Consider the following 15,875-nt stretch of genomic DNA (forward strand, 5'->3'; position numbering starts at 1 on the left):
CATGTCCTCCGCCATTGGTATGACCACTTGTAATATAACAACAGTGCCTTGCTGAAAAGTATACGTTCATGAACAGCGCTCCCTGACATGTGTGCCCTTTCATTATTGAATGTACTTCTGTGTATCTGGTCCGCTTCCCGTCCTAGCTTTATGTAGTAGTTGACTTTAGCTTCGACTTTTCATCGAAGCCCGCATGCATTGAGAAACCTTTCGAAGAGGTTGTCCTATCACATGCGCAACTACTTTATCTCGTCTGTCATGCCCCGCGTTCTCTGCGATGTCAGTGCGCAGAAGGTTGAGCTATGAATGATGATGATGGTGGTGCCGGAGGCATCTGCATCATCACCGACGGGGTGGGGGGAATACGAGACAGAGGTTAACCCTTTTTCCCCTGCCTCGCCCGAAGGAAATCGCCAGACTTTAAAAAAAAAGTTTATTAATACATATGTTATAGGAAAGAGATGCGTCATTGAGGAAGACGAACTGCCCGTTATAAAAGGGACGCTAATACGATCCATCCATGTAAACCCCGAGTTTAGTACATGACTTAATATGCATATGCAGACTCAGAAAGCTACGACGAACAGTACAACTTGAGTAGTTTTGATACAGCGTACTGTAGTTGTGACGCGCCGTCCCAGCACAGCAACTGAAATTCCCGCTGCCGCCAACGGGTCTTCCGTTAACTCGCCGTGCAGCTCGTAGATGGCAGAGCGATCGCCGTAACCGGCAGCTTCGAAGCTGGTTTCTCCGCACTCACGCGCGTCCATGGTGTCCTCGCCGCGGAGAGGAAGAAAAACCTGAACGGCCCGGTGGCTCTATTATTCCCGTCCGAGCAGTCGTGGCAGCCGCTGTACGCCGTTTAGTCGCAGAGCACCAATCTTTTGGAACGTTTCTACAGCGATGTCATGGCTGTGAGGCTGATGTCCCGTGATCACTGAGCGACGGTCACTCTACGTGGGACAGTGCGTGCCGGCACTGGCAGTGTTACCGCTTGCGTGCGTTTTCTGTTGGTGATTCGTTGTGTGGACGACCAGCACACCTGCTTTGCAACACTGCGTTCGGAAGCCGCCAGCCGAGCCACGGTTTAACACCTCACGGCACTTGGATTTCCGAGCCCGACTGGAGTAATATTTTGTGTGTGTTCACCGGAAATCAACGTCACCGCTTCGCCTGTGCTTGGCTCTCGCTATCTTCCAGGTAAGCGTGGTGCTGGCCGTTGTTACGCGGCTGATTTCACCCGGGTGTCGTGTGTTTTTCGATGTTATGGCGTGATATGGCACGTCTAATGACTTGTTAATATGAACTACTTCAAAGTATGTCGCAGTGTACGAGGGGCGTGAACTGGGCAAGCGGCGAAGCGCTAGCGTTACCTGCCCCTTTTGCTAGCAATGGGGCCATACATGGTGATGGCGATAGCGATGGAGGATCTTTAAACCTCCCCGGCGCTTTTTGAACTCGAGTCGCACGTACGGGCTCGGTCGTTCAGAAACGTGTTTCCCGACGTGGACTTCGCCGTAGCGGACTTTACTATCAACGCGCTGAGAAACACACTCGTTAGGTTTAGAATAAGGGCCGTTGCTGATAATCGTCGGACGCCCTCCGTTCATGCAGGGAAACTCGCGGCGTGGCCTCTACGAACGTGACCGTTGTTTCACCGTCCGCTTCGGCTAGTTCATAACGACACGACTGTGGCAGCACTTTATTGCAGCGCTCGTGTTATTTACGAACACTAGAGTGGCCCCTGGCACAGTAATTTAGAGGTGTGAAATATCTTCGCTCGTGTAACGGTGTACAGGGGCACCATAGGGCTAGCATTAGAACTGTGCTGCATGGAAGTAGCGTAAGCGTGAATGATACAGCAGTTTTTCTTTGTCCGCTACCGTTGCGCAATAAATGCTTTCGAACTAGCCCCTCATCGTGCGGCTCTTGAGTACTTTTGATAGCTTTGTCATCATCGCTGTTTCAGAGATATTCGCACTTTACGAGATGACTTTGCCTCGCACCGTCATTTTAAATGCGTGGGTGGACTAGCCGTTTGGCGATCAGCCGCGTGGTCTAATTCTGGACGTAGAGAAGCGGATAATGGGCTCTTAACCGCCGTTCTTTCACTTCAAAACACTTTCACTTTCTGCGCTTTCATAACGCCGCTGGTTTTTTCGCGCCAGAGCGGCGAGACACAGTGAAATATCGCCTCAGTGTAAATAGTTCCTCCGACTCCTCGGTGCGCTTACTGATCGGGGTACTCCAGTGCTAGTACTTGCAGCAGCTATGACTCATGTCTCGCGTATGTAAGCCTGTGTCTGCTGCGCGCCGGATGAAGTTTACGACCAGCTGCTCTCGGCTCCAGCCGCTCTGTTTTTCACTCGAGCTGTGCTGACATTCTCCTGTACTCCCCGTTCGTTTTTGATGCGTTGCTCGAGCAGCTGCGGCCGTCGCCGTAGTGGTCGAGGAGCATTTTCTTCCCCTGCGAGGTGCAGGCATGCATCCAGCGCTGCTGCTGTTGCTGCTACCGCTGCGGCCGCATACCTTGGCGGGCTGCCGCCGACCTCGATTCATGCCGCTCCTGGCGTTTTCCTCGAGGTGTCCAGTGAATTTCAATACTCTTGTGTGAGCCACGGCTGCCAGCGGCGCACGCAGTCGTATCTCGCCATCGTTACTTCTTTCTTTCTTGAGTTCCAACTGCGCAGGGGCAGTACTGGTTCCCTTTCGCGCAACCTTTAGGCTCGTGCCCTGTAATGTATTGCTTAACATCGCTGCTCCGCCGCCTTCCCCCTCGTTCTCCGCGGCTGCCGTTTACTGCTGATCGGAATCTTAACGCGATTTTGTTTTTTATAGAGTTATTCGCTCCTCGATCAAAATTTTAACATGCCGTCGACTGCCTGCGATTGTTTCGGGAAACTTGAGAGCCACGTTGTGAAGGTCAATCAAAAAGTGATAAAAAGCAAGTTTTCAGAATTCAATAGGCGCGTATTGTCCTTTCTGTCGGTTTTCTTGTGGTCGTAGATTTTTTTTTTTTATTCAGGCACCCGTCGTTCTTTCTTATGCTGTAATAAATATAGCGAAGTCGCTGTCACTATGAATAGACAATGGCTTGAGTTGGTAAAACCGCCACAAAGCGTTTTTTTTTTGTCTCGCGAGACAATGAGGCAAATAACGATGATAACCCCTATTGTGCTGTTACCACACAGAGTACTTGCATCACTTCAGGGTTGCTTTTTATCGGTGCACTGAAACTTATTGTACGAGCTCGTATTACTGGCGTATCTGTGGTCGTCAACTAGAGTCATGTCGACAGCCCTTCCGTTTCTTGGAAAACGCACTCAACGACTTACTTGAAGCCTGCAGTTTAGATGGGTCTCGCAAGTCCGGACACGTTCATGTAAGGAAGGTCCAGCTATGACGGCTTTGTAGGCTCGTTTGTTGGGGGCTTGTTTGTTAGGTGCACTTAGGTAAAGGGATTCCTAGCGCTTGACCGCACGGGCAAGCAAGTCTCTAACGTGGTTGTTCAAACGTGTTTGTAAAACGTGACTAATCATGTTTAAGCGTGCTACCGGACAAATAGTGAAGAGCGCTGAATGTTTCTATCGCGTAGTCTTTACTGGTTGTGCGCCTTGTCCTTCCAACGTGCCCAAACATGCACGCTAGGGAACCATACTTTCTTGTTCGTGTTGTCTGGCTCTACGAGCCCTTCAAACATAGGACGTCAAGTCTGCAGAAGCGTTTGTCCTCGCTGCTGCCCCTCAGCCCTAAGCTGTTAGTGTCGCGGCTTTAGCGCTACACCGCAACAGGCTCGGGAACCCCCCGAAGAAGTGCGTGCACTTTGTCTATTGTGCACCTTTCTTCGCGCGGCTTAAGCCCCCCCCCCCTCCCCCCATTTGAACAAAGGGGACCGTGCACTGTAGCTGACGTTCAACTGCTAAGAGCGCTGGCGATGTAGGGAGGGAGGCTGCAGCAACTCGAATTCGTGATTGAACGGGGTGCGTGCAAGACACTTTCTTTGACGGAGTCAGCCTCGTACGCGGGACTGGTTGACTATTATTGTGAATCGTTAAGAGGAAGCGTGTTAGCATGCACCAACTAGTCCCAACGTAATCTCAAGACTACATGCATCTGGTAAGACGGCACATTTCAATGTTACCCTCCTTATCCAAAGTTGGAACAACCGGTGAGACAAGAGATAGTGATGATCACGACGATTTGTATACACATATGATGGCCATGAATGACAAGGTGCTCACAATTGTGCGTTTGCGCACTTCCGGTCAAAGCAGTGCCAACGTCATATATGCACACGGTAGATCTTCGCTGCGACTCACGCCGTCTCTGGCGTCGCGCAACCTACGTTGGCAGCCTATGTTATATCAGATAGCAATGTCGAAAGCACCCTACGCGTGGGAATGGCTGGCTGCGTTGTTTGTTTCGCCAAGCCAGGCTGGTTATAAACATCAATCCCAGTCTTTTTCTTTATTTTTTTTCGACGCGTCGGCTACGCGGAAGTTGCTTGATTTTGGCGCCTATTTCACGACAAGCGCTTCGCCATTTTGGACGCCGTAATTTTCCTTCGAAGTGCGTGACTGGCCTGTCCCATGCGGCGGACGGCATTCGGAACGCCTGCGTACAACGAGCGCCTTTGCGGCGAAATTACCCGTATGACGAAGGTCCCCGCGTGTCCTTGCCGAATTCCAAATCTTTCGCGTTCACTGCGACCGCCTCTATATAGAAGTACGGTTACAACGAAATTGTGCTTGCACGGTGGAAGAATTTAGGCTTCCCGCGTGGCTGGTCTTGGTATACCTTTTTGTGTATTTATTTGTTTTACATACTGCAGCCCTGTAAAAGGGCTTTTGCAAGAAGGAAGGGGGGGGGGGGGGTTATACAGTACAGAAAAAAATCGCAACAGAAACGATACATGAAAAGTAACAACAAAATATCAGTAGTAATAACATGTATAACAATGAAGGAATTAAGCTTTGTTACGTAATTATCTTCAACAAGAATGGTTTCACGATAATTCAGGGGAAGCGATCGAATGTGACCAGGTAAGGAATTCCATAATGATATTGTGTGAGGAAAGAAACTATACCTAAATGTTTGTACATGCAAAAAAAATTAGCAAAATTGAGCTCGTGGAAGTTAAGGGTAGAAGGAGGCTTGGCAAATGACAAAAATGATGTGTTTTACATGCGATGCGTATGGTTATCTTGTGACAAAATTTTAATGATTTACATCATGGCGTATCGAAAGAGGTTTAGCTTTGGCTCATGTAATGCTATAATGACGATGAGAAGTAGTGGTCGTGCATGCGAAAAATGAAACGGCCAGCTTTCTTTTGAACTGCTTCCAGTCTGAGTACGTCGCATTGTCTATAAGGTAACTACACCGGTCAAAGAGGAATGACGTCGGATGTTATACCATCGCCATCTCAGCCTTCACACAGCCACCACCGAGTATATCTATAGCGGTGCGCAGAGGCGACCAGCACACATTCGGGCGCTGCCAGTACTAATAGCTAACTGTATAGAGTAAAGCTTGTTTGAGAACGCGCGAGTCCGAGAAATTTGACGAAGAAAGCAACCGCGGAATTCGACAATCTGCGGCTGCGCTTTGCGTCGATCTTATACCCGCGACAGACGGAAAAAAGGAAAGTACTTTGAAGAAAACCCCCCTTTTGTTGTCAATAGGGACCATTTACAGAAAGTAGTTGCGCCGATGACACACGGCGGCAGACACAGCAACTGCCGCTGCCAACGCGACCCTAGTGACGTCATGCGGGCGTTCGAGAGTACTCCTTCCCGGGCCGAAAAGTATATGCGGGGTCTGCATTACGGAAAAGGATTTTTGCCGGAAAGGAGTTACTTCTTTGTCGTATGCCACTGTGCTCGAACGCCTTTCCGGATGATGTGTGCTTGTATATGTAAATGACTTTAGGCCACCCGTGTGTCACGGGTTATCAGATATCGCGGTGGAGCATTATCTTTGTTGGATTCTTACTTTTCGGAACCACAGTATGATTGAAGGACGTCATCATAGAAGATGGCTCCGATAATTTCGAGCATCTGAGGCTCTTGAAGGGTGCACCCTAATTAATCCGAGCGTTCGGGCCTGTGGCCGTTTCGCCTCCGTCGAAAAAGTGGACGATATTCGATTCCGCGACCTTCGGGTTAGAGCACCGTAACGATAGATGACTGTGGCGCGCATGGGCGTTGCGTCATGCCACGAGTCTCGGTGAGGTCGATCGAAGGCGTACGTTCCGTCAGACGGGACTTCTTAAACCGAGCACCTGTTTAATTCGTGTCAGATTTCGCTTATATTTACAACGAAGTAACCTATATACATAAAGAAGTTTGGGAAGTCGCGAGTGCTTCGTTGGGACCGCATCAGATGTTAGAATGCCACGCTGAACCCACAGATGCGGTGACGTGCGTACTCTAAGGGAGGAAAGAGTGCGCGTTGGTGTCTTCCCAGAGTTCCGTCTTGCCACGTATACGACAAAGGGACACCTATCAACTCTCCCTTGAGCCTCGCCATCTCGGAAGAACGCAATGATCCCCAAAGGGAGTTCACGTGTCTCTTTAAAGAATCATATATGGGGCAGGGAATGATTTAAAAAAAAAATGTCGTGACTTTCCTTTTTCCAGTCTATACACTCTAAGAACATTGAATTTTTATATACAATCACGCGAGAATAACAAGTGCATAGCACTCTTACTCGCATGCGCGCAAAAGTCAGAGGACACCCTTTCTTCTTGTATACGCCGCTCCCGTGAACACTTCGGAAATACGGTACATATATGTTTGCGGTACAGTCGAGCGATTAGGCGCTGTCGCGAAAGATGAATGGTGCCGGCGGGAAATTCAAAACGACCGCGTTCCACTTAAGGTATGCATTTAAAGGGGCAAATAATAACGACCGCTCGATTGCTACGCCTCCACCGCAACATGGGGCAAAGTTAAATGACACCCCAAGTCTACTACGTGGGCTTTCGCGAGTTGTGTTTGAGTGGACGGCGCCTCTATAATTAAAGCCCGGTGTCACCGCGCGAAGGACACGTCGATGTGCCGGAGTGACCCCTCCCGTTTGTTCTCCGTGTGTGCAACTCTGCCTCGTTCTCGCGGTGACCCACTTTCTTTTTTTTTTTTCTTTTCGCAATGACGTGTCTACATTCTCCCACGCGGGCGAAAAAAATCAATGGAGCAGAGAGTGCGCCAATGGTCGGGACGCAAACAAAACGCTGGTCTTGAGGAGGGAGAAAGAAACACACGGTGGCGGGTGCCCCCGCACGGATGACGTCACGTCTTTCGTCGGTTCGCCAACGCTTCCAAGTCGTTTACTTGTCCGGGTAACCCAGAGTCAAACGGTTCATGCTCGGGAGCTCGCCGAGTTCCTTTTTTTATGCACAAGGATCATCTTCGTCGAAGCTTCTTGGGGGGGAATAAAAAAAAAAGCGCAACTGTTCCACGTTCCTTGTGCCACTTTATACCTACCACAGCTGCTTTCGGCAGCGACTTCGAGCTTCCAGAGACGGTTGGGCTGTGTGTGTAGAGGTGGAAAGCATTGTCTTGTATGACCCCTCCGGGTCGTGTTTGTGGGCCGCTCCATCGACCTCGGTATACGCACGCAGCGCCCTGGCCCCGCGGTAGAGCGAACGACGACTCGATCGTCTTTGGTCGGGCGCGCGCCTCCGCAGTATGACTGACTGGCCCAGTGGCTCCGATCCTGCAGGCACCGCGTGGAATTTTCCACGCCACTGCGTCCCTCTCTCGCGCGGAGATGGATACACGAAAGCGACGGAGGCATCGCTTGTTGCTTGGGCCCGTATTAGTTCGTTGCTTATATATCAACGCTCGATCTGCATCGTGCGTTGAGACAAGCTGTGCGCACGGGGCATTTCTTTTCCTGGCATTAGAGGGCCAAGCTTTCTTTCCTGTCTGGATTACGATCTCTTTAATCACTACACCTCTTGTACCTCTTCCTTCCTTTGAAGCATCGGCGTTTGCGCTGCTGTAGACCCGCATTCCTCTCATGCCATGGTTGCTGACAGGTGTAATTTTTAGCTGTGGAACTTTCCATCCTGGAAAGGTTCCTCTTTTGCGTTCTGCTTTATAGGATAGTTCAAGCTCTCGCTGATGTGAGTCTACAGCGTGACATATAGAGAAGGAACTGTGGACTTCTATTGCGTGTCGCATTTAGCATCCTCTCTGACCTGCCACGTCATCGACTCAAAAGAGTAGCGTGGTGCAAAGCGCGGGGTTGATGCCGTTTGCAAGCTAACACATATCTTCATTTACCTACACGCGTGTCGAGAACGCGAGGAAGGCACCGCGAAGGATGTGTAGTGTGGTTGAGAATACGGGGCACAGGCACTCTTGTATAGCCGCCTTTGCTGGCATATACACTCATCCGGTCGCCGACACGAAACCGCGTCGATTCCGCCTCAAGGCGAGGCGAACTGGGCCAGCGGGCCAGACTCCATGGCGCCCGCGGGCCCTGCCGCCGATTAAGCTCGGTCCGCGCCGCTTTTGTTCGGCTTCCTTTTGTAACGTGCTCCGTAATTAAGGCCGCCTGCCCAGGCAGCGTCGCCCACTATTAGACTGTTCTTCCACACGGATGTTCGATACTTCTCTTTCGCGCTGATGCCCCGGCCGCTCGAATCGTTTCTTCGACCAAGCACGCTACCTTTCCGTCTCTCGTCGTCGCACGCACTCTCGATTCGTTTGTTCCGCAGCCGCTCTTTGCAACGTCACCTTATTGACTTGTAAGTTATGGCTATGTCCAGCTTAAGCTAGGTTCCGTTGGTTGGGTGCATTAAAGGGCCCCTAAACCGCCTCTAAAATGCCAAAAACGGAACGCTTTATTTTCTAGTTTCCCATACTTGCGGCGTATTAGAGTTAATGACTCCAACAGTTTCTTCATGTGACGTGAGGTTAAAATAAGGTTGGTCGATATGCGAGAGATCTCTGAAGTGAATTGTCTCCTGCGCTGCTTTACCATGCAGCCAGATCTTCCTTGTCTCGTATGGTGGTATACCGTGCGCTGTACACTTTCACTTTGATTTGTGCATCTGGGACTGCGCAAATCGAGACAGCTGAGAGCAGGAAATGCCGACTTTCTCAACGCTTATAGTGCTGACAGCGTACGTGTCTTACGAATAAAAAAATTGCCCGCAGCTTCCCTCGGGGGAACACTGAGGAGGATGCGGACCATATAATTGGTTAACGGGGTGTTAAAGTGCGACTTACTTGGGTCGATGGCTAAATTGGTTAACGTGGTTGTGAAATGGGGTGTTAAATTGCGACTTGCTTGGTCGATGGCTAAATTGGTTAACGTGGTTGTAGGAGGGGGTGTTAAATGAGTGAACACGTACACACGTATGCGAAAGGGCGGCGCTGGTCGAAGGGACGTCGATCATTGTGTTTGTGGATTCGTTGGAATTCATTTCACCGCGACCTTGGACGTCGACGCGCCGTACAAACCAACCGACGAGCGGCAACTGAGCGAGCGAGCGCCGACCTTGAGTATATATACAGCACGACGGCGCATGCACTGTCAGCTGTTGAATGTTCTCGAAGCGCGACGCCACATGCGCGTCCACTGGAGAATCAGGAGAATTGTAGATGTCGAACGCGGTGTGTAGAGGAGGAAGGGTGCACAGATGGTGGAGGAGTGAAGCGCGCGCGGTGTGTAGAGGAGGAAGGGATGCACAGATGGTGGAAGAGTGGGCGACGGCGCGACGGCGCATGCGCGCGCGTCAGCTGTCGAATGTTCGAGAAGCGGTGCGGACGGCGCGGACGGCGCACTACAAGGCGCGAGTATAAGATGCTCCGCATCTAATACGTGGCGAGGAGGTGATCGCACTTGTGGACAAAGAAGGGGCTGTCTCGCCTTTGTACTCGGTGTCATGTGGAAGCCCTTCAAGAGGCCTGTAAAGGTGTTGATGATCATTTGCGGAAATAACGCTGCATCTGATGGAACGTCAGCCCGTGCATCAATCGTGACAACGGGGCAATTCGCCGCGCGACCTTTCGTACCGTTTATGCAAAATTATCGGAAGGGTCGACGGCGTTGCCTCTATGTCAACGAAGGTAGCGCCGTACTTCTTAAGCCAATTTCCGTAGTACGTTGATACATCATTTCTAACCTCCTGGTAACAAAACTACGCCGCACAGCGACGCACTGACTGGTGGCATTCTTTTCCCGGGGGTTGCAGCTTTGACAGTCTGTGTGCCACTGTACCTGCAGTTCGCGCGTGCCTCCTTGTGTATACCGGTCAGCAGACGCATAACGTTCCCGGTCGAGGAAAGACGATTGGGTGCGAGGTGCGGCCTCAGCGCGCCTCGTACTGAGAACGAATGGTTAACCCTCTCGTTGCACATCAAACCATTTGTCTCTGGCGCCTTAATTCTGGACCGCGAACTGCCGGACTCGCCAGAGGCGCGCCCACAGCTTAAGCAAAGTCCGGTATCTCGTAGGTTCCTTTCCCCCCTTTCTCTCTCTCCCTGCCGACATTGGGTTTTCGCGACGGTTGCCCATTTTCACCGCTCGCTCTGCCGCTTCATCACGTAGAGCCAAGCGGGAGAGCCATTGGCCGACAGCCGACCGACCTTCTCGAGGACGTTTCGGCTGACGGACGACGACAGAGAGCCGATATCGCTCCCGCTTCTCAACAATGCCAGGACGCTGCGCTGGGTGCTTCCGGTTTGCTGCTGTTACGAAACGGCGGCACGTGAAGTCAACGCGTGCCGCCCCGTAGACGCATGTCATTTTTCGGTGCCGTTGCGAAGGAAGGTAGGAAGCAGGGTGTAAGGATGGCGGAAAAGTAAGTCGTCCTCGCCTTGGCTGTAGTATATAGTTGAAGCGTCCTGCAGGGCAGCGCTCGTTTTCGACGCGGATGAGAGCCTTTCAGTCGACGCCGACCAGTGAAGTGGAGCATGAAACAACGGCGGTCCTTCGCTAATTCCTGCGTCCCGCATCTCCGTGCGCCGTGGTACTTCCCTGTTGATGGCGCCGAGAAGCGGACGCGCGTGGTTCTCCCGTTGGCCGTGGATTTTATCGCGAACGAACCGGCGTCTATGTGCGGGTTTCCCGCGCGTTTGTCAGTTTTATACCATGTCGTCTTACTGCGAGGCGGGAACTTTTGCTCTGTTAACGCGCCATGCTTCTAATATACCGAGTAGCTAACTGTAAAGGTGGAAGCCTCTACTGCAGCATGGAATTTATTTATTTATTTATTTATGTATTTATTTATCATTGTACCCACAGCGCCCAAGGGCATTACAGTAGGGGGGGAAGAATACAAAATTTCAACACTGAATGCAGATACTCACACCTCAACATAATAATAACGCACTTCATTGTCAACCATACATAGCGGCACGTGGGAATCGGAATCTGTCACGGCGAAGCACGTGGGAATGCAGGTTTTTCTGAAAAATTTGCGTCCCGCAGAATCTTATTGCTGGCGGGCGTATACGTGGGAAAATTCGTTTCATTAAGAGAGAATAAACTACATGCTCATTTCCGGAGCACGACATATCTGTCGAAACACCACGTGTGTGTATATGAGCTTACCACGTTTGTGCTACCCTGTCAACTCCGGTTCTCATCTCATACAAGCCTGTACCTCATCAATCCGCCAGTCAAATGGCAGACAGAGCCTCTTCGACGCTGTGTAGACGCGCAACAGCCCGCCCATGTTAGTGTGTGCTAGCAGATTTGCCAGCAGGTGAGGAGTAAACATGAGTTATGTCTTACCCACAGCTTCGAATCTATGAAACAGTTCGTCTGTATGTCCGATAGTTAATTCCCTCTCGCGCGTCAACCTCAGACTTGTGCTTGTCGATCAGGCACTAACTCGTGTTTGCCGATTAGTCGAGGCGTGTGTGTACATTAGAAATGGGAGTTTTGCTGCATATACGGCCCTCGTGCAGTAACTTCTAAACGGTGCAGTCTTTGCTAAGTGGCAGCAAAAGGCGCCTCCTGTATCGAAGCGCGGGCTGTGACTATCGCAGACATCGCTCCCGGCTTTTCCCCCATCTTCGGGCGCACCGTACTCGGATGCGGCGTAATTTACGCCCCTACGAGCTTCGGGGCTGGGTGCAAAGGTGCGCCTCTTCCGCGACGGAATGGTAAAAAAAAAAAAAAGCCCTATTGCGCTTGGGAAGGGGAAACTGGGGTGCCAAAAGATGGACGGCTAACAACAAGATGGCCGCCAGATGTTCGGGCGCAGTCTGGCGCTACAGCAGCGCCTCCGCCGCAGCGATGATCAGGGGCCGAGGTCCGCGGCCGAAAGAAGCACCGAAATAGCCGACGGTGTGTCTTAACAGTTTCCGGTTTACGAACTTCGCCCCCCCCCCCTTTCTCCATGTCGGGCCAGTGTCTCTCCTCTCACCCCCTTTTCGGCTTCCCATGCCTCCTCGTCTGTAGGGCCCTTCGTTTTATTGCGCCCGCTGCAACCGCTTCCTGACGCTGCAGCTGCGCCATGTTTTTTATGATTGCCGCTATCCAGGCGTGCATTTACGGCTGCCTCCTCGATTCATCTCAAACTGCCTCCTTATTTCTACACTTTTCTGTTCTTTTTTTTTATCCTTTTCTTTTTTTCTCTTTTTCCCCCTTCTTTGGTTTTCATCGTGTCCCGCGAAGCGTGTCTGGTCCCCTTTATTTCCATCGATACTAGCAGCCCGCCGCCCTTCCGTGGTGCGAGTACAAATGAACCACTTGTGCCTCGTGAAACTGTTCGCGCGTTGACGGTGCACGCGGCACCAACGATCCCCGGTCATGCATATCGGTGACTGCTTCCGCAATATCTCCACTCCGTGTCGTCACGGGCGTTTTTATTACCTTTCCCCACCGTTTTGGTACCTGGGCTAAAGCAGTCCAAGTATGCGCTGCATAGTGGCGTTCTGTATTACAGACACGGGACTGCAGACCCATGCACGAGTATATACACAGCGCGCCACAGACACAGGGTAACGCAGCAGTGGCAGTCGTGTGGGTGGATCTGTCAAACGTTCGCGTTTTTCTATCCCGCTTTTCCACCTTCTCCAGCACCCCAAACGTACCTCGCTTTGGGTACCACCAGATGTGGTTATGTACTGCACCGCTCATCCTGCATGCGTCTGTTGTATGTACTGCCTCAGGCGCTACATAAAAAAGGTGTAGCGGCCGTAGTACTGCTTCCTCACGGCAGTGTCGCACGCACGGTCACACGTGGGATGGACGGTGCCTCCTCTTTATCTTCAGCCGCGTCGAAAGCGGATCTCTTTCGTTGGCTGTACTGTGCATTTTAATAGCGTGTTCACTATAATCAAGTGTTCGCAATACCAGAGCCGTTCGCTATAACCATACCTATGCCTCAGTCAGGCGTTCGTCATGCCTCAGTCAGGCGTTCACTATATATATACACCTGAGCCAGGTGTATTCGGAAAGAAGCTCGTGTGCTGTTTTTCTCTTCTATAAGCAGGCCCCAACGGCGCAGCGCTGCGTACATTACGGATCTCTGACGCAGAAGGTCGCTCGGGCCATGCGTGTTTTGGCTCCCTGTGTATGAGGAAGCGTCGTGGTGTGGACACACGCGCAAAAAAACGATATAGGTCCTTGTCTTTGCAGTTAGCGTATACGTTGCAATGAAGCAACACACCTACGCGCGATATACAGCCGTAGCCGAGGAGGAAACACTCGGCTATCTCTTCTTCTCTTGGCGACCCTCGTGCGTGCTGTCCCGTTCCAAATGAGAACGACGGCTGTACTACCATTCTGGTTTTTATTTCGGCTTGCGGTGCTGTCGACGGGGGGTCTTCGTCGGTTACGTCGCACTGCGCCGCTGGCATACGCGGTGGTTGTATAGTGTCCCCGTCGACTCGCTCGCGCTGCTGGGTTCGCTCTCGCGGTGTGGGAAAAGTGCCGAAGGCGACAGTGACTGCTTCGCTTCCTCCGGGGACCGCGTCGTTATAGTTGTTTCTTCTTCTTCGCTCTTCTTGGGTTCATTTGGAAGACCGCTTCTGCATTTGTATACGATCGCACGCTGGACTCGATCCACGGCTTGGGAACGTGAGGGCGAGACAGAAGCGGGCTATCTCGGGCGACGTGCGTCGAAGGCATAGGACGTTTCGTGTATGTACAGCGGACGCTAAGCTAACTGCATGTATACCGGATGGAGCTAAGGGCCGGCCCGTCATTATCAACTGCCGCCTTTTAAATAGGTAGGGAACGTTACTGTGGCAGGTTTGTCTAATCGCCCAAGCCACTAAATATAATAATGGTAGGCTGCCGTGAGCAGAATGTAAATTGCTGTGTCTGTTTATCGTATTGTTTGATTCGAGCATTGAAACCGCGAAACGGCACAGGGCGACCAAAGGGGGGCCGTACCAAGCCAAACGGTATACTCAAGAGACCACCAGACCACCCGTATGTATAGCACGCTCCGAGATATTGGTACGCCATATACAATTCGGTTCACAGCAGTGTACTCGAGGCCGGCTTTGATAAATACGTACATGCGTGTTTATTGCTCCAACGTCGTAGCACTCACAATGTAGTCACGTTGAAGAAATCCTTTGTTATAGGGCACTTTCGTTGTAAAAGCGTTCGGCTGTACCCTGCCTATAGCTTTTCATTTCCGCACTGTGAATTCGCGATATGTAGTTTGCTGGAGTGGCACTCGGTGTGACATCACAGATGATTGAAAAAAAAAAAAAAAACACGTCGCAAGACCAGTACCGCTGCCACGTGAGAAGTTGGGTGTACGGAATAAATGAGTTGTCGCGATTATACAATGACGACTGGTCACTGTATAAGTGAGTCCTCGCTGATATGTACAAGATAGTCCGCAAGAAGTATGCTTACTGCATTATTGCTGCATTAAGCATTATTGCATTAAGCAATAATGCTTACTGCATTATTGCTTCCCTGTGTACCGCGGACCGTGTTACTGGTCGCGTATAAACTTTGTGTTCAAACTCTGCACTGTACCATTCCTGCCATGGCTGCCAAAGGGTGGCTGGCAGTATTGAATAAATAAAAATAAAAAATAATAAAATAAAAAAGTATACATAGGAAACAGTATATTCCGCAACAAGCTAATTTACTTCACAAAAATCGAAGTACCCAAGCTCGAAGAAAACAACAGTACAGTGCAAAAAGAACGAATAGTATAGTTTCTTACTGTCAGAGTATACTCACAAAACAGCGTGAACACGTCTCACTTAGAGAATTCGATCGGCATCTTTGTAGCGTTTTGTTTTGTCGTATGAATCTATAGTGCCGAAGGAGGATAAAATCGGAAGCCTTGCCCTTTCTCGCGAACAGCTGTGAAGGGTCTTTAGTCCTCTTTCAACTTTCCGCGCCGCAAGCGCGCTGGAATGGTCGTCTACGCCACAGCAGCTGTGCTTCGCAGAAAGCGCTGAAATGGGGGGTACACATAGAGCACGGCACACGTAGTACGTACTTCACCATCTTCGGGCTCACAGTCGTTTATAGTTGTGCAGCCGCACTTTCGGTGTTTCCCGCTGGCGCCTCGCAAAAAGGAGAAAAAAACCTTTTCATCTAGCGTCCGACCTTGGCGCTTATTCCCATTGTTTATTGCGGGCAGTTCAGGTATGCTGAACACGGAGCTCGCCGCCTGCGGCCCAAAAAACACGGCCGTGCCAGCGTGGTTTCATACAGCCATCGTAAAGATAAATGGTAGCGTTCGTGCCTGTCTACGAAGGCACCGAGTTTCACAATAAGTGCCCCGCCGTGGTGGTCTAGTGGCTAAGGTACTCGGCTGCTGACCCGCAGGTCGGGGGTTCAAATCCCGGCTGCGGCGGCTGCATTTCCGATGGAGGCGGAAATGTCGTAGGCCCGTGTGCTCAGATTTGGGTGCACGTTAAAGAAC

At 51.0% G+C, this 15,875-nt stretch overlaps 1 protein-coding gene across 1 annotated transcript in view; it reads left to right on the forward strand.

Moving 5' to 3' along the window:
• Window positions 1–768: 768 nt before the first annotated feature.
• The window catches only part of Drak (Death-associated protein kinase related), a 269,918-nt gene continuing 254,811 nt past the window's right edge, over window positions 769–15,875 (forward strand). Inside the window, exon 1 of the mRNA XM_075889174.1 lies at window positions 769–1,200. The gene's annotated coding sequence lies outside the window, so the exon portion shown is untranslated. The remainder of the gene's footprint in view (window positions 1,201–15,875) is intronic.

Source organism: Rhipicephalus microplus, chromosome 1 (genome assembly GCF_043290135.1).
Source record: "Rhipicephalus microplus isolate Deutch F79 chromosome 1, USDA_Rmic, whole genome shotgun sequence".
Lineage (NCBI taxonomy): Eukaryota > Metazoa > Arthropoda > Arachnida > Ixodida > Ixodidae > Rhipicephalus > Rhipicephalus microplus.